This window comes from Coregonus lavaretus, assembly GCF_964263955.1.
Source record: "Coregonus lavaretus genome assembly, chromosome: 27".
NCBI lineage: Eukaryota > Metazoa > Chordata > Actinopteri > Salmoniformes > Salmonidae > Coregonus > Coregonus lavaretus.
Genome location: NC_140014.1, coordinates 33839413 through 33862397, shown reverse-complemented (window position 1 = coordinate 33862397; position 22985 = coordinate 33839413). Strand labels below are relative to the sequence as shown.

General features: G+C 44.8%; 1 pseudogene across 1 annotated transcript in view; it reads right to left on the bottom strand.

The window, feature by feature from the left end:
- The window catches only part of LOC311102977 (protein TALPID3-like), a 120246-nt pseudogene that overhangs the window by 39392 nt on the left and 57869 nt on the right, over positions 1-22985 (bottom strand). Inside the window, exons 6-14 of the transcript in view lie at positions 19612-19684; positions 17320-17570; positions 7048-7231; positions 6777-6903; positions 4857-4939; positions 2583-2750; positions 2344-2465; positions 640-812; positions 299-467 (exon numbers count right to left, since the gene is read on the bottom strand). The product of the transcript in view is annotated as a protein TALPID3-like (transcript). The remainder of the gene's footprint in view (positions 1-298; positions 468-639; positions 813-2343; positions 2466-2582; positions 2751-4856; positions 4940-6776; positions 6904-7047; positions 7232-17319; positions 17571-19611; positions 19685-22985) is intronic.

Below are 22985 nucleotides of genomic sequence, written 5' to 3'. Positions count from 1 at the left end.
CAGTCAGACAGTGGCTAGTTGTGCTCCTTCTGCTCCTCAGCCAGGGGCAGTGATGCATCTCCCCAGGGGCCGGCAGGGGACCGGAGTGGTGACAGGGGTCACTACTGGCTCCGGCTCTGAGATCAAATGTTCAGCATCTCATTGTGACTCTGGTCCAAGCCTATGACTAGGGCCCAGAGCTTCCCCTTATCAGGTCTGGGCCTTAGTCATGGACCACTCAATTACTCATACTATGACTGCAGATGGAGTCTGCAGAGCGTGATTGTGTAATGGAGATACAGCGACTATGTTATCAGACCTGCAGGTGTAGAGGTGTGGGCCTCAGGAGGCTGGGGCTCTCTGGGTGACTGCTGTGGGGTCCCCTGCTCCAAGGCCTGTGGGGTGGCCAGGGGGGACAGGCCTCTGCTGGGGGGCCCAGGACTAACACTGGGCGACGGGGTGGGACCTGGGGTTGGCACCAAGGGCTCCTACAACAGCACCAGGTGGAAAGAAAGAACAAATACATACATTAAAGGAGGGATAAACAAAAAGAAAATAACATACATTGACGACAAAACCAACCAATTCAAAATAAAACAATTTACCCTGATTGCTCAACAAATGTTTTAATTTCTACAATTAAGACATTGATTGATTGATTGACTGTGGTGGAGGATGATCCTGAGGCTTGGCTGGTGCTACAGGTCTCTCCTGTCCCTCTCTCTGTCCCAGCATCAGAGCTATGGTCTCTGCCAGGGCCTCATTCACATACTGTCTGACAGGAACACTGGCATCCACAAACAGCTGTAGGCCCTCTCCACTCGCAGCCTCCACTGAAACAAACAGGGACAGTTCAGGGGCCGTATCTATCAAGTGTCTCGCAGTAGTAGTGCCGATTTAGTATCAGTTTAGCCTTTTAGATCACAGTGAATAAGATTACATGGACAGTGGGGACCTGACCCTACTTTGAGATGCTTTGTGGACACAGGCCCTGGTCTGTTTCAACACGTTTTCTCTCTACTATTCTGATACACCCATCTTTGCACAACAGAGTTGGATTTCTATTGCACGAAAGAACCCCCAGTATTCCCCTATTCTATTCTTCTGACTGTTGTGTTCTTAACTAGCTCCTGAAAGGGAAGTAGCAGAGTCAGTGGAAAAAGTGCTGACAACCCTCCAGTGATCACAGACTGGAGGCCTCATCTGCAGATGTGATACATCATTGATCTTTCTATTAGATGAGAGTGCAAGGCCGCGTCCCAAATGGTGCCCTTTTACCTACAGTGTATAATGCTATGGGCAAAAGCAGGGCATTATAAAGACAATATGGTGCCATTTGGGACACAGCCTGAATCAATGGCCCGCTAACTTTACTGCCACTGCCTCTCTTAAGTGTTCTGCCTGCAATCTGTAGCAGCAGAGAAAAGGATATGAGAAAGAACAATCAATGTCTTCATGAGAAAATGGAAGGTCGTATTGGGGCTTTGACATGTCCTTTTCTTTCACGACAGACTGCTTGCACTCAAAGAAAACCATGAGGCATAGCTTTCAATGAGGTGTAGACTTATAAACAGAACAGCTACATTGCTATTGTTCTGGCTCAACACAAAAGGGTGTTCAGCTACTTGAACCATGGAGATGAGGTATAGTTAATCTATTCAGTTTAAAGGTCAGTCAATATTTCAGCATGCATGCAAACCCCATTTGAACTCATTTTAAAAAAGCCTGAGGGACATTTTGTGATTCCTGAACATGAGGATTTTGGTTTGTGGCTTTACAAAGCAGTTGAGCTTTAAGTAGCGTTTAGCATATAATCAGATGGTCAACAGCACTCACAATACTACCACTGAGCCCCACACACACCGCTGTAGGGGAGATGCTACCAGAGGCTCCCAGGCCACAGCTGTGCTGTAGTCTGCATCACTGCTGGTTGGGCTCAGCTCCACAGGCATGGGGTGGACCCGAACAGGACTAGTGGTTGGGCTCAGCTCCACTGGCATGGGGTGGACCCGAACAGGACTAGTGGTTGGGCTCAGCTCCACAGGCATGGGGTGGACCCGAACAGGACTAGTGGTTGGGCTCAGCTCCACAGGCATGGGGTGGACCCGAACAGGACTAGTGGTTGGGCTCAGCTCCACAGGCATGGGGTGGACCCAAACAGGACTAGTCCTTGTGCAGTGAAAGGACCCAGTTCTCACATATCAGTCCAGCACAGCACAAGGCTTTTCCCACGATGGTTAGGGTTAAGGTTCGGGTAAGGGTTAGCGTGACCAAGTTAGCCACACCTAACTATTGCTGTGAAGGGGTTAAGGGTTATCATGCGGCTAAGGGACAGGATATTATGTAACCAGTTCCTGTTCTCACCGATATCTGAGGTAGCACTGTCCTCTGGCTCGGAGTGGGAGGGGCTCTGGTTCTGGGCGGGGTCAGCCGGAGGGGAGCGGTACATCTCTGAGATCATCCTGGCCATCAGCTGCTGCTCCACCCTACACAAACAAACAAAAACAACAACAAAATCGCCTATTGGCATACATTTTAGCGCCAACACTGATTACCAATACCCAAATCAGCTTCACTGTGCAACGTAATGTCATCCTCCTCACCAGTCGACCAGCCTGTTCTCCAGGGTCTCTCTGTGTTGGATGGAGCTGAGGACAGGGTCTGGGGGTGGTAGGGGTTCTGCAGGGTAACACAGGGCCGTGGTACATAGGAGGAGAGACCAGACCATTCAACTCTATAAGAGCATCTAGGAGCTCCTCCTCCTCTGGATCCTGATGGAAAGAATGGAATAACACATTTTCATTGTAAGAAAAAGATGGGTGTGGAACACTACATGGATACACTAGTAGAATATCTAAAAGCAGGATTGAAGGTGCTCTTTGGTTATATGGGTTGGACAAAAACAAAGAGTCCTAAGCCACTCTTCAATGTTCATATAATATTAAAATGTATTTAATTCTGTTCTACTGAACATGCCTCAACAATGAAGATATTCTTATTGATCTGCTAATGCAAGCGTATTCTGCTCAATTTGAACATCTGCATTATTCTTCATTGTTGGAGCAACTGTCAATAACATACAACAAAACCTATTTAGGGTTGTAGATTCCTTGCTCTGACTTTATGGCCTCAGTTTAGTACATTTTGGTCACTGGTTTGCATTACTTACAGATTCCTTGGCAGTAAAGTCATGGAAGAGTGAGCTGGTTATAATATCTCATTTCCAATGGATACTCTCCAGAGTGGGAGGGAGAGAGAGAGAGAGAGAGAGAGAACGAGAGAGGAGAGAGGGGAGAGAGAGAGAGAAAGGGGCAAAGTAGGGATCGCCTGCCAAAAGGAGACTGTTTGAAGTTTACTGCTTCGTCAAAACATTTAAATAAATAAATAGAGTTAAAGGCTGAAGTGTTTAGAGGTGGGGACACTTTAGTAGCTGGCGTCTGTACGGAGTTGTGTAACACCACAGAGTCAGCCCATGTTTCATTATGTCTCTCCTATTTTTGACTGAATGCATTGTTTTGATGGGGTTTTGAAAAACACTAAATACTTTATTAGGTTTTGGGAGAAGTTAAAGAGTGATTGCAGGGAAAGAACACAATTAAAAAATAGCTTCATTATGGGCAATTGTTCCAGATCAAATTAAAACTTTTACAGCCTTAACTATTTTGGAAATGTGCGTTATTGGAACAATTTTTCTGATCCAAATGACCACAGTAGACACAATGAGGGAGAACTGAGTAACCCAGACAGTGATTCACCAGCAGGCAGCAACTGAACTCTGTAGGTGCATCCCAAATGGCTCCCTACTCTCTATGTAGTGCATTTACTTTTGACCAGAGCCCATAAGGCCCTGTTCAAAAGTAGTGCACTATATAAGGGATTGGGTGCCATTTGGGACACAGCCTGTTTCTGCCAAATGTAGAACTCCCCCTCTCCTCTCCTCCTTAAACTATTTCCATTACATATCAATTCCACACAGAGCTACAGTACATTTCAGTCCTCTTTTTGTCTGAGAATATAGTTCACCTCCCGACCAAAAGAGGGCACTGTGGAACCGCACAGATTTTTCTAAATTCAACATTTTATTCCAATACTTTTCTTTCTCTTTCGGTTCTTTCTGACAGCTAAGAAGCCTGCTGTTCTCAGTTCCTTCCTAAGCCTCCATACACACTGATAACAGCAGGAGTATTTCTATGTTAACCAACTGTTTGCCCTTGTATGACTGTGTGGAAGCTTCCTTAATGCCCAATTTGCTGCTGTGCTGCTTCGGCTGCTTGTTAGCAGTAAATATGGAAAGCGTATGGCTTTGTGTGGATTTGCTGATCGAGGAGATGTATGTTTAGATAATATACAACTTCCTGGGGAAGCAACTGTGTATCGCTTCTGGAGTGCTGCTGGAGGAAAAGCGCATCAAACAAAGAAGAGAAACAGGTGGTGACAGGTGGTGAAAACGTAGGCCTATTATTGACGAGATATTGTCATGAAATTAACATCCATTTAGAATTATTTATACCTGTGAAAATGCATTTTAGAGTTTTGTCTGACGATGCGTAGAAGTGAGGAGAAATTCAAAGTTCTGTGGCACTGCTCTGAATCTCATTGACATGCAACGATGACCCACTGTGTGAAAATGAAATGAATAAAATAATCTATTCCTTTTGCAATATTTCAATCAGCCTTCCAGGGAGGTGAATGGCAAGGGAGAGGCAGGGGTTAAAAGTGTTGGAGGCAGCAGACCTGATTTCAAGAGGCCCTTGAGCCGGTGACTCAGATGTCACGTACTTCCCGGAGACCCACACACAGGGCTGAGCTGGGCTCTGCCCACACAATCGCACGCACACAGACACACAGAAAGAGATTTTCTCATTTAATCTCTCTACCTGGGCAATGTCAGCAACCTCCAGGAAATGTGTTCCGGGGGAAAACACCCTTCTCCTCTCCGTCATGCCCTCTCCGTCATGCCCTCTCCGTCATGCCCTCTCCGTCATGCCCCCTCCGTCATGCCCCCTCCGTCATGCCCTCTCCGTCATGCCCCCTCCGTCATGCCCCCTCCGTCATGCCCCCTCCGTCATGCCCCCTCCGTCATGCCCCCTCCGTCATGCCCCCTCCGTCATGCCCCCTCCGTCATGCCCCCTCCGTCATGCCCCCTCCGTCATGCCCCCTCCGTCATGCCCCCTCCGTCATGCCCTCTCCGTCATGCCCTCTCCGTCATGCCCTCTCCGTCATGCCTCCCTCCACACTACTCAATAAGAAGATGGATGGATTATAGTCCATTATTTAACCCGGGTCTATTTATGTGGGCAAAAATACAATTAGCACACGTTCCCCCAGTTGTGGCAGACGTGCAGAACATGCTATAGGGATGACAAATGCCTGGAAAACCAAGCATTATTGATAGGGTCGTGTTGACATTCTAAGATTTGTGTACAGCTATTGACCGTAAACAATAAACAACAACACCCTGGGAGAGAGAGGCAATTATGAAGCGTCTTCAATTCATCCTGCTTTTCATTTACAAAGTACAACCCAATCAATCCAACGCAATGGGCCGATCTAACTCAATGACAGCCTCTCACAGAGAGCGATAGCGATAGCGAGAGAGGTAGTGAGAGAGAAAATCAGAAAAGAAAGCGATAGGGGGGACGGGGTGAGAGAGATGGACCGGACAGAGCAGGCCAATACTTGCCAGGTGATTCACCTCGGTGAGATGGAGGGAGAAAATGGCAAATTGGTAACAACACACTTGACACACACTTGATTGCTCAGAGAGTAGCTGGTGTTCATAGAAAAATAACAAATGGAGGTCTACGGTGTTCTAACAGATAACCAAAGAACAGCAGAGCGGAACATGTTTTAATCTCTAGAATGTAGCCCTCAGTCAGTGTGGAATGCTAGAACATCAAGCACATACAGTATCAAGATAGGTCTCAACTGAAAGATTCCTCTGGCAAAGCAATTTCTTCCAGCAGGGTGAAAGGGATGAGAACACAATAAACCACTAGTGAAAACCACTAGTGAAAACTGGATGGCAGACCCCAGGAATCTTTCAGCAATTCTAGGACATAACCAAAGCTGAAATCAGCATAATTAGTATGTGACACTAGTGAAAACTGGATGGCAGACCCCAGGAATCTTTCAGCAATTCTAGGACATAACCAAAGCTGAAATCAGCATAATTAGTATGTGACTGAGGCCGTATTGTGAGGAGGAGGAAGGATGTTGCTAGGGATGATGCTCACTGCAGCAGTCAGGCAGCAGTGCTTTGTCCTCGCATCGACTGACTCCCACTACAAGCACAGAGATCGAGATGCCGCATCCGTTGCCTGGCAACCAGCTGTGACTGCGTGACACGAGCTGAGCTGAATTTGTGAGAGAGAGAGAGTGTGTGTGAATGGCCGGGACCTTTTAGTATGAGCAGCACTGCAGCCTGGCAGGCTCCACCACAGCCTTATTATAAATTCACTTCCACACACACACACTCCATGCAGACACGATGGAAATACTAATGTGGGAGTAACACACACATATATGAGCGTGGGCACACACACACACACCCTCTCCCTCCACATCTCATTGCAAAAAATGCGCTGCGCTTCATGAAGAGAGTAAATACAGCAAATGAATCTCTCCCATAAGCTAGCAGCCCCCACGGTGTGGAGCAGGGCCAAGCTCAGATGGCCAGACAGCCATCTGTATCACCTAAACTGTGTTTGACCAGGGCCCATAGGGTGGGAGGGGGAGGGAGAAAAGTATGGTACATTTCAAATTGAGTTGACGCATATTCATTGGGGTCTTATTACTGTACTGTACCTGTATGTCTGGAGGTGGATCAGCAGCAGGAGGTGGTGGTGATGGTGGAGCTGGGCTCAGGCTGGGGGTTGGTGTTGGTGTTGGTGTTGGGGGCTCAATGTTCACACTGGGCTGAACCTGGTGCATTCAGAGATTGAGATGTTAGATGCATGATTAAGATGCAGAACTATACAGTACACACAATGATGCCATTACATTTGGGATGATCCTGAAATACACAACCAGGCAGATATTGAGGCTGACTGATGAGGCTACCCTTACTTGTACTTGGAGCTGTGGTTGTCTTCTGCTCTGGTCAGACCACCTCTAGGATGGCGACGGTGGGTTTGGGGGGCAGGGGCCGGTCTGGGTGGGGAGGGGGACATTGAGGTGGTCACTATCGCTGTCCAGTCACGTATGAGGACACGGAAGGGCTGGGAGGCCAATCCATCCACTCTGGGCTGGCCTGGAGGTAGAGAGAGGAAGACTCACTTAGACACACACAACGCATCGACAGTAGACAATAACATCAAACTAACTCATATAGTATGCTGAAGAGAGTCAAACTGAATTAGTTACTGGTAAATGTAAGGCAACTCATAAACACTGGTGTCTGGTTCCATCATGGCACTGAGCTATCATCGAAGAGTTTAAAAAAGAAGAAAACCTAGGAAGAAAAAGAGTTGACTGTTTTAGGCACTAATGCATGATGATACATGCGAGGGAGGCTATAATATAGCAGCTGGATACACTTGAGCAGAGAGTGTGTAGCTATGTCTCTCTCTCCATCTCTACCCTCCAGCTCATACATACAGTATATCCCCTTGGAGCAGAGAAGATAATATTCCAGCCCTATTTACACAACATGGGGTAGTGAACAGTGAAGAGCATTACGTGCTGGGCGTACTAAGAGGAGAGCTGCTCTCCTCCCACGGCTGCCTTTCTCTGCCTGTGGAAAGCAGAGCACAAAGCACAGTGAGGCGACGCACACCTGGCTCTTATTTCGCATGAGCTGCTGTTCTGTTTTGTTGTGGGCTGTAAAGGACATAATAAATAATAACTCCCATCGTGCATCACTCTTTTGTCCTCCAAACAGCTGCAAACCTGGGACGCTGGCCGCTCTGCTCGGCGCTCACAAAGATTGGCATCTGTTTGGCGAGGGGGCGTAGGGGAAAACTAGGACTTGGACTCATTGGTGAATGCTTCTGTTGATGAGATCCTCCTATTAACAGGTTATTAAGAGACGTGACCGTGCAGACCAGCCCAGGCCTAAACCACAACCACCCCCACTGTAATGTAACAAACAGGATTACATTAACATAACTCTGCTCAGAGCAGAGCGGACTACAGCAAGCGTTTTTTCCAGCCCTGAGCCTGTAGCTGGGGAAACATAAGATTTATGATTTCCATAATTTGGCTGAATGGCATCCAAACAGTGGCTTATTTTTTCCGTTCGGAACAAGTGGGTCTGAGTCATTTCGTTCGGAGCAAGTGGCTCTGTGGGCAGGGTTGGCCGGTTGTGTAACGGCTGAAATGAAGAAAAAAAAATGTGGAGTCGTCCTCCTTGTCCCAAGACTGGCTATGCATTCCAAATGGCACCCTATTCCCTATATAGTGCACTACTTTTGACTAGAGCCCTATGACCCTGGTCAAAGTTAGTGCACTATAAAGGGAACAGGGAACCATTTGGGACATAGGGTGGCTGAAAAAATAGAACTGGAAGGAACACAAGGCCAAAATAACAGATAATGAGAAACAAGGAACAAACGAACTGACACAGAAATGTTGGTATTCAAACCAAGCGACCAACAACATGCACGAGATGCGACAGCAAGAGAGTCAAGTGAGTCTGCTGGCAGTCCTGAGCTGCCTCTGTGTGTCTGTGTCGGAGGGAGTAGGAGTGAGAGTGGGAGTGGGAGCATCTGCAGAAGATGAAAGGGCTGGCAGGCCCCTGGAGGACTCCACCATTCCCAGCCTCCTCCCTCCCCGGGGATTCACAGCACAGCCATAGAAGAAGAATTAGGTCAGCTCTAATCTATACCCTCACAACGTGACAAACTGTCTCTGACTAGCTAACGTACACACTCAGACTGACTGCTCTGCTATCCTAGTTACCATTCTCATCAGTTATTAATGGGAAAGACAGAAACTTTCAGCAAAGGCATAGTTAGGAGTGTCTGAGTATGGTCTAGTGGTAGTGCTGCCAACTCCTGACCACACATGCCCGCTGGCGGGGTTATGAACACCGCCTCAGTCCCTACTCTCCGTCTTCCTCTGTATCTGTCACCCTCTCTACCTTCCGACTGCCACTGTGCATAAACTATAAAATCCCCAAAATATATAAGAACAAGAAAATGATTAGTTAGTTAGGATCCCTACATGGCACTTACAGATTGGGTGCTTTACTCAGACTGGGTGCACTGGGTTCACTGTCTCAACAGTGCCAAGCGCATTCAAATGAATGCACTCAAATACATATACCCGAAATGGATATGTAATACTAGTAGATACCATAGACCTCCAGTCATTGCGCTAACGCTAGTTGGCATTGGCTCGAGAAACTACCTCCAACTTCTTTCATACTGGATGCAGAGACATAAAATTGTATCCATGAGTTCACCTGACTCTGGGGAAGTAGATAAAGGGCATGTATTGCCTAAATCCCAAAGTATCCCTTTAATGTGCAGAAATACCTTGCACTGTATGTACTGTATAACTGTATGTACTGTATAACTGTATGTACTGTATGACTGTATGTACTGTATGACTGTATGTACTGTATAACTGTATGTACTGTATGACTCTATTTACTGTATGTACAGCTTTACTATGGAACTGCATTACAACGCTGCAGTGGTGGGAATCAGGCCAAGCCCCATGCAGACAGACACATTGAAAAATCAGCCTTTATTGTCCTTGAGAGGGAACTATCAACACACTCCCCAATAAACCTGCAACACTAACAAGTGTGTGTATGTGTATGTGTGTGTGTGTGTGTGTGTGTCCACTAACAAATGAGAAAGCGTCCGTAATAGAGAGTAAAGGAACTTCTCCCTCACTCTAGTCTAACACACTAATGAGAGCGAGACACTGCATTGCAGATGTTATTACCTGCCTACTGTTCTCATCACCAGAGGTCAACAAAACAGATGGGAGACAAAACACTAATTAGCTCCCACTGTTTGAACAAAAATATTTGATTTCATTCTTTTTAATTCCATTTCGGAATACGACGCATCATTAATTGAGCTCAGCTTCCAGCCAATTATCGGTTAGTACTGTAGCTCCTATCAGAAACATTAATTGAGCTTTTTGTGTCTGTAGGTGCTGACATTTCAGACACGGGATATTAGCGTACGTTTTAAAACAAAATAATTATACAAAATCAACAAATGTTTATAGACATTTAGACGAGGTTATTATCATTCAAGAAAAGGAACTTATCTTATATCATTTAAAAACACTCTCGGTACCCCAAAAGCCTTCAATAGCCCAAACTCAATTAGTCAACATATATAAAATAAAGACAGTGATAACATATTTCAAATTTAGTCATTTGACTAAATAAGATAAATTACTACAGATTGAGAACAATTTGGCCATAGAATGCATTAATTTTCAGGTTCTATTAGTTTATAATGTGATTAAAATAGGTTTGGAATGTGAGAGAGAGAGCGAGAGAGAGAGAGAGAGAGAGAGAGAGAGAGAGAGAGAGAGAGAGAGAGAGAGAGAGAGAGAGAGAGAGAGAGAGAGAGAGAGAGAAAGAGAGAGAGGAGAGAGACAGGGAGAGAGAGAGAGAGAGACAGGAGAGAGAGAAATAGAGAGAGGAGAGAGACAGGAGAGAGAGAGAGAGAGCGAGAGAGCGAGAGAGAGAGAGAGAGAGAGAGAGAGCGAGAGAGAGAGACTATAGCTAGAGGACTCCTGATATCTCCAGGAGTGATAAGTATAATTTTTGTCTTATCTGTTGTGTATTACTGTCTTTTTGCTAGCTAGGGCCATCTACTTTAAGTGCTGCCTGTGTTCCCAGTAGCCTACTCGGTGTGAACTGCTGACTGCTCATAACTTTCAGATGATTGTTTACACATCAACCAGGATTAAGGGGCAGGGCAATTTCTGACTGTTGTGGTTTTGGTAATCAGTGTCAGCTGCGGTCTCGCCGTCAAAACTAAGACCGTTGACGGTTCTGCAGAGTTATTCGAGGAAGGAAAGAGAGGAAGACTCCACTCTCTCACTTGAGTATCTTACCTAGTTATGGTTCACCGCTCTTAGTACTGGGCGACATCAACCTCCCGACGTCGATTAATTTCTTTCCAACTCTTTTGACCTCACCCTTTCCCAGTCCCGTCCCACTCACAAGGCAGGCAATATGCTTGACCTCATCTTTACTAGAGGCTGTTCGCCTACTAATCTCATGGCAACCCCACTCCAGGTCTCTGAGCACTACTTTCCTCCAACCCTTGCCACTCAGCCCCTACCCAGATGGTAATGCGCCGACGCAATCTTCGCTCTCTCTCTCCCACTACTCTCTCCTCTTGTATTCTATCATCTCTCCCTTCTGCTAAATAGTTCTCCCTCCTGTCTCCTGATTCTGCCTCTTCAAACCTACTATCCTCCCTTTCCGCATCCTATGACTCGCACTGTTCCCTTTCCTCCCGGCTGGCTCGGTCCTCCCCTCCTGCTCTGTGGCTGAGTGACTCATTGCAAGCTTACAGATCAGGAACATCTCTGCGTTGCGTCGTGCTTAAGAACAGCCCTTAGCCGTGGTATATTGGCCATATACCACACCCCCTCGGGCCTTATTGCTTAATTATATAGTATTATACACTACCGGTCAAAAGTTTTAGAACACCTACTCATTCAAGGGTTTTCCTTTATTTTTACTATTTTCTACATTGTAGAATAATAGTGAAGACATCAAAACTATGAAATAACACATATAGAATCATGTACAGTTGTGGTCAAAAGTTTTGAGAATGACACAAATATTAATTTTCACAAGTCTGCTGCCTCAGTTTTTATGATGGCAATTTGCATATACTCCAGAATGTTATGAATTTCAAGCCTCTGCCTCTAACCCTAGGAAGCTCTTTGCCACCTTCTCCTCCCTGCTGAATCATCCTCCTCCTCCCCCTCCCTCCTCCCTCTCTGTGGATGACTTCGTCAACCATTTTGAAAAGAAGGTTGACCACATCCGATCCTCATTTATTAAGTAAAATGACACCGCTGGTCCTGCTCACACTGCCCTACCCTATGCTTTGACTTCTTTCTCCCATCTCTCTCCAGATGAAATCTTGCGACTTGTGACGGCCGGCCGCCCAACAACCTGCCCGCTTGACCCTATCCCCTCCCCTCCTCTCTTCTCCACACACTTTCCAGAGACCTTCTCCCTTACCTCACCTCGCTCATCAACTCATCCTTGTCCTGGCTATGTCCCTTCCATCTTCAAGAAAGCGAGAGTTGCACCCCTCCTCAAAAAACCTACACTCGATCCCTCCAATGTCAACAACTACAGACCAGTATCCCTTCTTTCTTTATTCTGCAAAACTCTTGAGCGTGCCGTCTATAGCCAACTCTCCTGCTATCTCTCTCAGAATGACCTTCTTGATCCAAACCAGTCAGGTTTCAAGACTGGTCATTCAACTGAGACTGCTCTTCTCTGTGTCACGGAGGCTCTCAGCACTGCTAAAGCTAACTCTCTCTCCTCTGCTCTCAACCTTCTAGACCTATCTGCTGCCTTTGATACTGTGAACCATCAGATCCTCCTCTCCACCCTCTCCGAGTTGGGCATCTCCGGCGCAGCTCACTCTTGGATTGCGTCCTACCTGACAGGTCGCTCCTACTAGGTGGCGTGGCGAGAATCTGTCTCCGCACCACGTGCTCTCACCACTGGTGTCCCCCAGGGCTCAGTTCTAGGCCCTCTCCAATTCTCTCTATACACCAAGTCACATGGTCTCTCCTATCATTGCTACGCAGACGACACACAATTAATCTTCTCCTTTCCCCCTTCTGATAACCAGGTGGCGAATCGCATCTCTGCATGTCTGGCAGACATATCAGTGTGGATGTCAGATCAACACCTCAAACTGAACCTCGGCAAGACGGAGCTGCTCTTCCTCCTGGGGAAGGACTGCCCGCTCTCCTCCCAGAGTGCAAAGAACCTTGGCGTGACCCTGGACAACACCCTGTCGGTCTCCGCTAACATCAAAGCGGTGACCCGATCCTGTAGGTTCATGCTCTACAACATTCGCAGAGTACAACCCTACCTACACCTTAGAAACGAGGGCATTGCATTCTTCCACCTCTGGCCTGCTGGTCCCCCTACCTCTGCGGAAGCACAGTTCCCGCTCAGCCCAGTCAAAACTGTTCGCTGCTCTGGCACCCCAATGGTGGAACAAGCTCCCTCACGACGCCAGGACAGCGGAGTTACTGACCACCTTCCGGAGACACTTGAAACCCTACCTCTTTAAGGAATACCTGGGATAGTATAAAAGTAATCCTTCTACCACCCCCCCCAAAAAAAATATATATATATATATATATGTGTGTATATAAAACAAATGAAAATTAAAAATATACTCTAAAAATTAAAAATAAACAAATTAGAAAAATATGAAAAAATAAATTGTAAAGTGGTTGTCCCACTGGCTATCATAAGGTGAATGCACCAATTTGTAAGTCGCTCTGGATAAGAGCGTCTGCTAAATGATGTAAATGTAATGTAAATGTAATAACAGACTGGAAGCTTTAAAAGGAGGGTGGTGCTTGAAATCATTGTTCTTCCTCTGTTAACCATGGTTACCTGCAAGGAAACACGTGCCGTCATCATTGCTTTGCACAAAAAGGGCTTCACAGGCAAGGATATTGCTGCTAGTAAGATTGCACCTAAATCAACCTTTTATCGGATCATCAAGAACTTCAAGGAGAGAGGTTCAATTGATGTGAAGAAGGCTTCAGGGCGCACAAGAAAGTCCAGCAAGCGCCAGGACGTCTCCTAAAGTTGATTCAGCTGCGGGATCGGGGCACCACCAGTGCAGAGCTTGCTCAGGAATGGCAGCAGGCAGGTGTGAGTGCATCTGCACGCACAGTAAGGCAAATACTTTTGGAGGATGGCCTGGTGTCAAGAAGGGCAGCAAGGAAGCCACTTCTCTCCAGGAAAAACATCAGGGACAGACTGATATTGTGCAAAAGGTACAGGGATTGGACTGCTGAGGACTGGGGTAAAGTCATTTTCTGTGATGAATCCCCTTTCCGATTGTTTGGGGCATCCGGAAAAAAGCTTGTCCGGAGAAGACAAGGTGAGCGCTACCATTAGTCCTGTGTCATGCCAGCAGTAAAGCATCCTGAGACCATTCATGTGTGGGGTTGCTTCTCAGCCAAGGGAGTGGGCTCACTCACAATTTTGCCTAAGAACACAGCCATGAATAAAGAATGGTACCAACACATCCTCTTAGAGCAACTTCTCCCAACCATCCAAGAACAGTTTGGTGACGAACAATGCCTTTTCCAGCATGATGGAGCACCTTGCCATAAGGCAAAAGTGATAACTAAGTGGCTCGGGGAACAAAACATGGAAATTCTGGGTCCATGGCCAGGAAACTCCCAAGACCTTAATCCCATTGAGAACTTGTGGTCAATCCTCAAGAGGCGGGTGGACAAACAAAAACCCACAAATTCTAACAAACTCTAAGCATTGATTATTGTGATGAGTGTTATAGAAGGAGTCAGGCGCAGGAGGGTAATCACCAAATGCAGAGTTTATTCCGTTGTACACCCATAGCGCTGGATAGCGACAAACCAAACAGGCACAGGGGAAATATCTACCCTGGCAATAACAAGGTACAAGTAGCTCCACCGAGCTACACTACTCTCACAAAGAAACAATCACCCACAAGGACAAGGGGGGCAGAGGGAACACTTATACACAGACTAATGAGGGGATAAGAACCAGGTGTGTGTGACTGACAAGACAAGACAAATGGAATGATTAATAATGGAGCAGCAGTGGCTAGTAAGCCGGTGACGACGAACGCCGAAGCCTACCCGAACAAGGAGGGAGGCAGCCTCGGCGGAAGTCGTGACAATTATGCAAGAATGGGCTGCCATCAGTCAGGATGTGGCCCAGAAGTTAATTGACAGCATGCCAGAGCGGATTGCAGAGGTCTTGAAAAAGAAGGGTCAACACTGCAAATATTGACTCTTTGCATAAACTTAATGTAATTGTCAATATAAGCCTTTGACACTTATGGAATGCTTGTAATTATACTTCAGTATACCATAGTAACATTTGACAAAAATATCTAAAAACACTGAAGCAGCAAACTTTGTGAAGACCAATACTTGTGTCATTCTCAAAACTTTTGACCACGTCTGTAGTAACCAAAAAGGTGTTAAACAAATCAAAATATATGTTATATTTGAGATTCTTCAAATAGCCACCATTTGCCTTGATGACAGCTTTGATCACTCTTGGCATTCTCTCAACCAGCTTCATGAGGTAGTCACCTGGAATGCATTTCAAGTAACAGGTGTGCTTCTTAAAAGTTAATTTGTGGAATTTATTTCCGTCTTAATGCATTTGAGCCAATCAGTTGTGTTGTGACAAGGTAGGTGGGGTATACAGAAGATAGCCCTATTTGGTAAAAGACCAAGTCCATATTATGGCAAGAACAGCTTAAATAAGCAAAGAGAAATTACAGTCCATCTTTATTTTAAGACATGAAGGTCAGTCAACACGGAACATTTCAAAAACTTTGAAAGTTTCTTCAAGTGCAGTCGCAAAAACCATTAAGCGCTATGATGAAACTGGCTCTCATGAGCACCACAGGAATGGAAGACCCAGAGTTACCTCCACTGCAGAGGATAAGTTCATTATAGTTACCAGCCTCAGAAATTGCAGCCCAAATAAATGCTTCACAGAGTTCAAGTAACAGACACATCTCAACATCAACTGTTCAGAGGAGACTGTGTGAATCAGGCCTTCGTGGTCGAATTGCTGCAAAGAAACCACTACTAAAGGACACCAATAATAAGAAGAGACTTGCTTGGGCCAAGAAACACGAGCAATGGACATTAGACCGGTGGAAATGTGTCCTTTGGTCTGGAGTCCAAATTGGAGACGCGGTGTGGGTGAACGGATGATCTCCACATGTGTATTTCCCACTGTAAAGCATGGAGGAGAGGTGTTATGGTGTGGGGGTGCTTTGCTGGTGACACTGTCTGTGATTTATTTAGAATTCAAGGCACACTTAACCAGCATGGCTACCACAGCATTCTGCAGCGATATACCATCCAATCTGGTTTGGGCTTAGTGGGACTATCAATTGTTTTTCAACGGGACAATGACCCAACACACCTCCAGGCTGTGTAAGGTCTATTTTACCAAGAAGGAGAGTGATGGAGTGCTGCATCAGATGACCTTGTCTCCACAATCCCCCGACCTCAACCAAATTGAGATGGTTTGGGATGAGTCAGACCGCAGAGTGAAGGAAAAGCAGCCAACAAGTGCTCAGCATATGTGGGAACTCCTTTAAGACAATTGAAAAAGCATTCCAGGTGAAGCTGGTTTAGAGAATGTCAAGAGTGTGCAAAGCTGTCATCAAGGCAAAGGGTGATTTGTTTAACACTTTTTTGGTTCCTACATGATTCCATATGTGTTATTTCATAGTTTTGATGTCTTCACTATTATTCTACAATGTAGAAAATAGTCAAAATAAAGATAAACCCTTGAATGAGTAGGGGTTCTAAAACTTTTGACCAGTAGTGTACATCTGAGTGTGTGTGTTTGTGTGGCTTTTCTGTACTGACTGTGTTTGAGTAATAAAAAAAGAAGCCACACAAAGTAAGAGCCATGGATAGATCAGACCTGACTTAGGGGTAAACCAAACTAAGCACTGTACTGGTTGCTAGGTTCTTCTGTATGTTGTTCTTGGGCTCATGGCAACGAAGTCGGCCAGTAAGCAAAAAAGCTATGCAGCTTGGAGATAAGCAGGCTTGTCCTTTGTCAGGTTTAGGTTTTGTGCTTTTTATTTATAGCTAACCAATGTTGGAGGAAACATATGGCCAGTTAGAAAACCTCATTTAGTTAAATAGCCTCGGCGGACGCTTCAGAAACACTGTGTTTGCATCCAGATGGGAAGATTAGCAAGGTACACGACAGAGTGGTGTGACCACTTTGTTGTTTGAGTACCGTCGATAAGTCATTCAACACTAAAAGCAGAAATATATTACGTAAGTAAATACAGGGTTTTAGAAAGAAAGCAGCGACAAAAGTTCTGTTCAAAGAGACAGTACAGATACGGGCTATGATGTCACCCTGCTAATTGTGTGTTGATGATTGAGTGAAGTGAAGGGGTTGTATGTTCAGTGCTCTATACTGAAGGGGGTGTATGTTCAGTGCTGTCATCGTCTGCATCCAAAATGGCACCCTATTCTCTATATAGTGCACCACTTTTGACCAGAGCCCTATAGGCCCAAGTCTAAAGTAGTGCACTATCTAGAGAACAGAGTGTATGTTCAGTGCTAGCATATTGCTCACCACCTATTGAGGTAGAGATGGTATCAGTCTCACATTGGGGCCAGCGGTGTGTTTGTGCTTGTTGTTCAGCTCCTCAGTGCTTTCCGCCTGTCCTCTGGCTGCTCTCTGACAGAGGGTTTACATCCTGCATCATGGTCTTCACATCTTTAAGCCTGGAGGTGGTGTTGTCCTCATTGGTCCCTCTGTCTTTCTGGGGCAACACGACAGCAGACTCTTTCACTTTGTCTTTAGCTGTCGTCTGAGCAACAAAGTATTCTATTGAAATATCGGCCTGCAAAAAAACAAAACAAGCAATGGCATATTTATTTGAGGACAGCATTTAGTGGATATCTCGGGATAGTTTCAAGTTTCAAGCTTTATTAGTCGTATGTACAAGATACGCATGGTATGCATCGTCCAACGAAATGCTTACTTGCAGGGTCCTTCTCGACAATGCAACAACAATAAGACATAATAAAAGATAAGAATACGAACATAAAGCAAACGGCTCAGTAAAATATATATATATTGTTTTGCATAAGTATAATACAGGTAGGCACAATTTATATTCCAATATTTACACGCGTATTGGGGAAGGGGGGACGGGTATAAACTGAGCAGTATAATAAGAGTCTGGTAGCAGCAGTTGTGATGTGTGTGTATCATGAATGTCTGTGTGTGTGTATATGTCTGTGTGGATGTGTGCATGAGTGAGTGCATGTGTGCTAAGGTGCGGAGAATCAGAGCAAGAGGTCAGTCCAGTTCAAGTGCTCAGCAGTCGGATGGCTTGTAGATAGATACTGGATAGTCAATTGTCAGAAATGGTCATCGTCTTCTTCAGCTAAAACTAAAACAACCTCACATACACAAAGAAAATGGATTTGGATGCAATAGAGGCAGAAACAACTAATAGACAACAGACAGTGTTTTTATCCAGCTGGAGACAGTGACCAACACAGCGTCCAAAATTGTACCTTATTCCCTTAATAGTGCACTACTATTGACCAGGGCCCATAGAGCTCTGGTCAAAATAAGTGCATTATATAGGGAATAGAGTGCAATTTGGGAGGCATAACATGGCTTTAATTGGAACAAATGTCTTCAGTTTCAGCAGATGAATTGTAGATATTTGGACTTGTGGACCTGAAAGCCTGGGGACATTCAGCTGATCATGTTGCTGCAAAGTCTCCCGTTAAATAAATGGCACAGCCAGCAGCCTCTAATGCTCAAATTCACTCTAATTTGAATGGAGCATTACTCTTCTTCTACCACGGTGAAATTGTGAACCTACCATCAACTCCATGTTTGAGTCAATCCTCAGCTGTGCCAGGACACCATTTTCTAAACAAGCAAAAAAAGAGAAGTTGGAATTCTCTCTCTGCTGCAAAGCCTATAAAAAGGGCGGCTGAACTCAGTCCCTCCAGGCTTTTGAGGCTGAGATATTTACTATTAAACATCACTGAGCATCCAAACCAAATTGCATGGAATCTTTAGATCTCTGAGAGGACAGAGGGTTGAAAATATGTTAAAATACTTGACTTTAAGAATCTGTTACACTTAGCTAGTTTTCTGGATCACATACAACTCTGGCATACTACTAACAATAATATCAATAGAATGTAAAATCAAATCAAATCAAATTTTATTGGTCACATGCGCCGAATACAACAGGTGCAGACATTACAGTGAAATGCTTACTTACAGCCCTTAACCAACAGTGCATTTATTTTTAACAAAAAAAAAGTAAAAATAAAACAACAAAAAAAAAAGTGTTGAGAAAAAAAGAGCAGAAGTAAAATAAAGTAACAGTAGGGAGGATATATATACAGGGGGGTACCGTTGCAGAGTCAATGTGCGGGGGCACCAGCTAGTTGAGGTAGTTGAGGTAATATGTACATGTGGGTAGAGTTAAAGTGACTATGCATAAATAATTAACAGAGTAGCAGCAGCGTAAAAAGGATGGGGTGGGGGGGCAGTGCAAATAGTCTGGGTAGCCATGATTAGCTGTTCAGGAGTCTTATGGCTTGGGGGTAGAAGCTGTTGCGAAGTCTTTTGGACCTAGACTTGGCACTCCGGTACCGCTTGCCATGTGGTAGCAGAGAGAACAGTCTATGACTAGGGTGGCTGGAGTCTTTGACAATTTTGAAGGCCTTCCTCTGGGTTGTCATGGGTTGTCTGGGTTCCTATGGGTTGTCATAAGATGCTTTGATCTAGCATTATTAAATTGGACATAAATGTTGCATACTATATGCTGATCCAACAGGACAAAAAACAAAATGGCAGTTGGAACAAACCAACTGAAATTACTTAAGGTGACCTTCTGACCGACTCACCTGGATATCCTTACTCAGGGTGTTGATCCATGCATCCACTGTCTTCTTAATCCTGACATTCTCTGTGGTGTCCCTGTAACAGAGGAAGACATGGAGGCTTTCGCATGCTGGAGCTGCAGCCAACCTCCCTACTTACCAACAGAACGTACACATCCCCCTTCCCCACCACATAACATAAATCACACATCCTTGCTCTTCCCAGGACACTCAATCATATCAACGTCAACTCATATGACACAGTACTTTAGTGTTAACTCATATGGGAAGATCTAACAAGACTATTTAGTATGTTTCATTATAACAGTTGACCGGAGCAATACAATCAGAAGGTATACTACGTTACGCAGTTCCCACTCTCTCCTCTCCTTTTTCCACATTTTGTTGTGTTACAAAGTGGGATTCAAATGTATTCAAATATAATTTTTTGTCAACGATCTACACAAAATACTTTGTAATGTCAAAGTGGAAGAAAAATTCTAACATTTGTAAAAAAATTACAAAAAAGAAATACGAATATATCTTCATTAGATAAGTATTCAACCCCCTGTGTCAATACAGTGGGGGAAAAAAGTATTTAGTCAGCCACCAATTGTGCAAGTTCTCCCACTTAAAAAGATGAGAGAGGCCTGTAATTTTCATCATAGGTACACGTCAACTATGACAGACAAATTGAGAAAAAATATTCAGAAAATCACATTGTAGGATTTTTAATGAATTTATTTGCAAATTATGGTGGAAAATAAGTATTTGGTCACCTACAAACAAGCAAGATTTCTGGCTCTCACAGACCTGTAACTTCTTCTTTAAGAGGCTCCTCTGTCCTCCACTCGTTACCTGTATTAATGGCACCTGTTTGAACTTGTTATCAGTATAAAAGACACCTGTCCACAACCTCAAACAGTCACACTCCAAACTCCACTATGGCCAAGACCAAAGAGCTGTCAAAGGACAGAACCAGGTTTTATAAATACCAGGTTTTACTCTAGGATTTACTTTTAGTGCCTTATTGCAAACAGGACGCTGGTTTTAGAATATTTTTTATTCTGTACAGGCTTCCTTCTTTTCACTCTGTCAATTAGGTTAGTATTGTAGAGTAACTACAATGTTGTTGATCCATCCTCAGTTTTCTCCCATCACAGCCATTAAACTCTGTCACTGTTTTAAAGTCACCATTGGCCTCATGGTGAAATCCCTGAGCGATTTCCTTCCTCTCCGGCAACTGAGTTAGGAAGGATGCCTGTAACTTTGTAGTGACTGGATGTATTGACACACCATCCAAAGTGTATTTTATTTTTTTACCCATCTACCAACAGGTGCCCTTCTTTTCGAGGCATTGGGAAACCTCCCTGGTCTTTGTGGTTAAATCTGTGTTTGAAATCCACTGCTCGACTGAGGGACCTTACAGATAATTGTATGTGTGGGGTACAGAGATGAGGTAGTCATTCAAAAATCATGTTAAGCACTATTATTGCACACACTGAGTCCATGAAACGTATTATGTGACTTGTTAAGCAAGTTGTTTTACTCCTGAACTTATTTAGGCTTACCATAACAAAAGGGGTTGAATACTTATTGACTCAAGACATTTCAGCTTTTCATTTTTTATTAATTTGTAAAACATTCGAAAAACATAATTCCACTTTTACATTATGGGGTTATTGTGTGTAGGCCAGTGACAATTAAAAATTCATGCTGTAACACAACAAAATGTGGAAAAGGTCAAGGGAATACTTTCTGAAGGCACTGTAGCACCATGCCAAAAGCACAGCCAGCTATCAGGACAGAATAAGGAATAAGAGAGAGAGGCTACTGAGGCTTGACAGATGCGTCCCAGCTCAGTGAGGAAAGCCCACCAGGGCTGCTGTGTGTGTGTGCGGTCTCTGTGTGTGTGTGTGTGTGTGTGTGTGTGTGTGTGTGTGTGTGTGTGTACGCAACTGTGTGTGTCAGGCAGGCAGGGAGACAGGTAGCTCCTCATTTGGATACAAAGGGGAGAGTCTCTGTCGCTGGGCAGAAAAATACTGTCTCCATTTCCCTCTCAGATCCTGAAGCGTGAGAACGAGAGATCTCGTCTCTGCTGTGAGGTGAGCAGCTGGCTGGAGTGGGAGTGTAGAGGAGGGGCGGGTAGAGGAGAGGGTAGAGGAGAAGAGAGGAGAGGGTAGAGGAGAAGAGAGAAGAGAGGAGAGGGAGAGGAGAGGGAGAGGAAAGAAGAGGGAGAGGAGAGGGTAGAGGAGAAGGAGCTTAGAGTCACACACACAGGACCAAACCTTATTGCAGATGAAGCTACCCTCCATGGTTGCGTTAGCTCCAAGCCCTGGTGTGTCTCTGATTCTGTGTCAGTGTGTGATCTGGGATTGATCTACTTAATCAGGTGCTGCTTCCAGACACTTCAGTGTCATCAGTGCAGCATGTGACCTTCAATAAACTACTTGCTGTGAAAAACACATCTGTATTATTATTCTACAATGTTGAAAGACTCCCATTATGGTGGCATAACAACACCTTGATTATAGTTTTGTTGTGATAGGCTTGTGATCATGGACAAGCCTATCTACTGCTGCTATAATAGGCGTCTTCACAAGATGAAATGTAAAACAAATGTAAATGATAGCTGAAAGTGAAGGCCTGGGAATCATACAGTCAATCAACAACGATTCCTACAGATAGTAGGAAATGGCATGTCTGCAGGCATAATATCCCCATTGGAACAGCCTCAGGAAATTCTCTGGAATATGAAAAACAGAAACAGTGTGTCACTGCCTATGAGGTCTAACAGGGAGAGCATTCAACTAGTCCGTAACTCAACACAGAAACTACAACAGACAAGGCTGCCTGAACCCCTGCCTGGACATTATTTATTTGAAAAATTCAAACAACTGTCTGTGCCAACTGCCAAGGGTTGTGGACGACTGACTGTCTGCTTCCAATTTACAGACAGGGGAAATCAGGATTCATCTTTAAGCCAGGACAACATTTGTCAGGCAGCAAAACATTGAAGAAGTCAAACAAAAAAAATCAGAGGAATGTGAAGAGAATAAATCGAATAGAAAATAGTTTTCGAAGAACAACAAAAGAGTCATGGAATGGTGAAAGTAATCCACCAACCGTAGAAACAGAGATACTGCAGACAGACATTTACATTTTAGTCATTTAGCTCTTATCCAGGGCGACTTACAGATGCAATTAGGGTTAAGTGCCTTGCTCAAGGGCACATTGACAGATTTTTCACTTAGTCGGCTCGGGAATTCCAAACGGCGACCTTTTGTTTACTGGCCCAACACTCTTAAGCACTAGGCTACCTGCCGCCCAAGACCCCAGACAGACAGACGTCCCAGACAGACAAGCCCCAGACAGACAGACGTCCCAGACAGACAAGC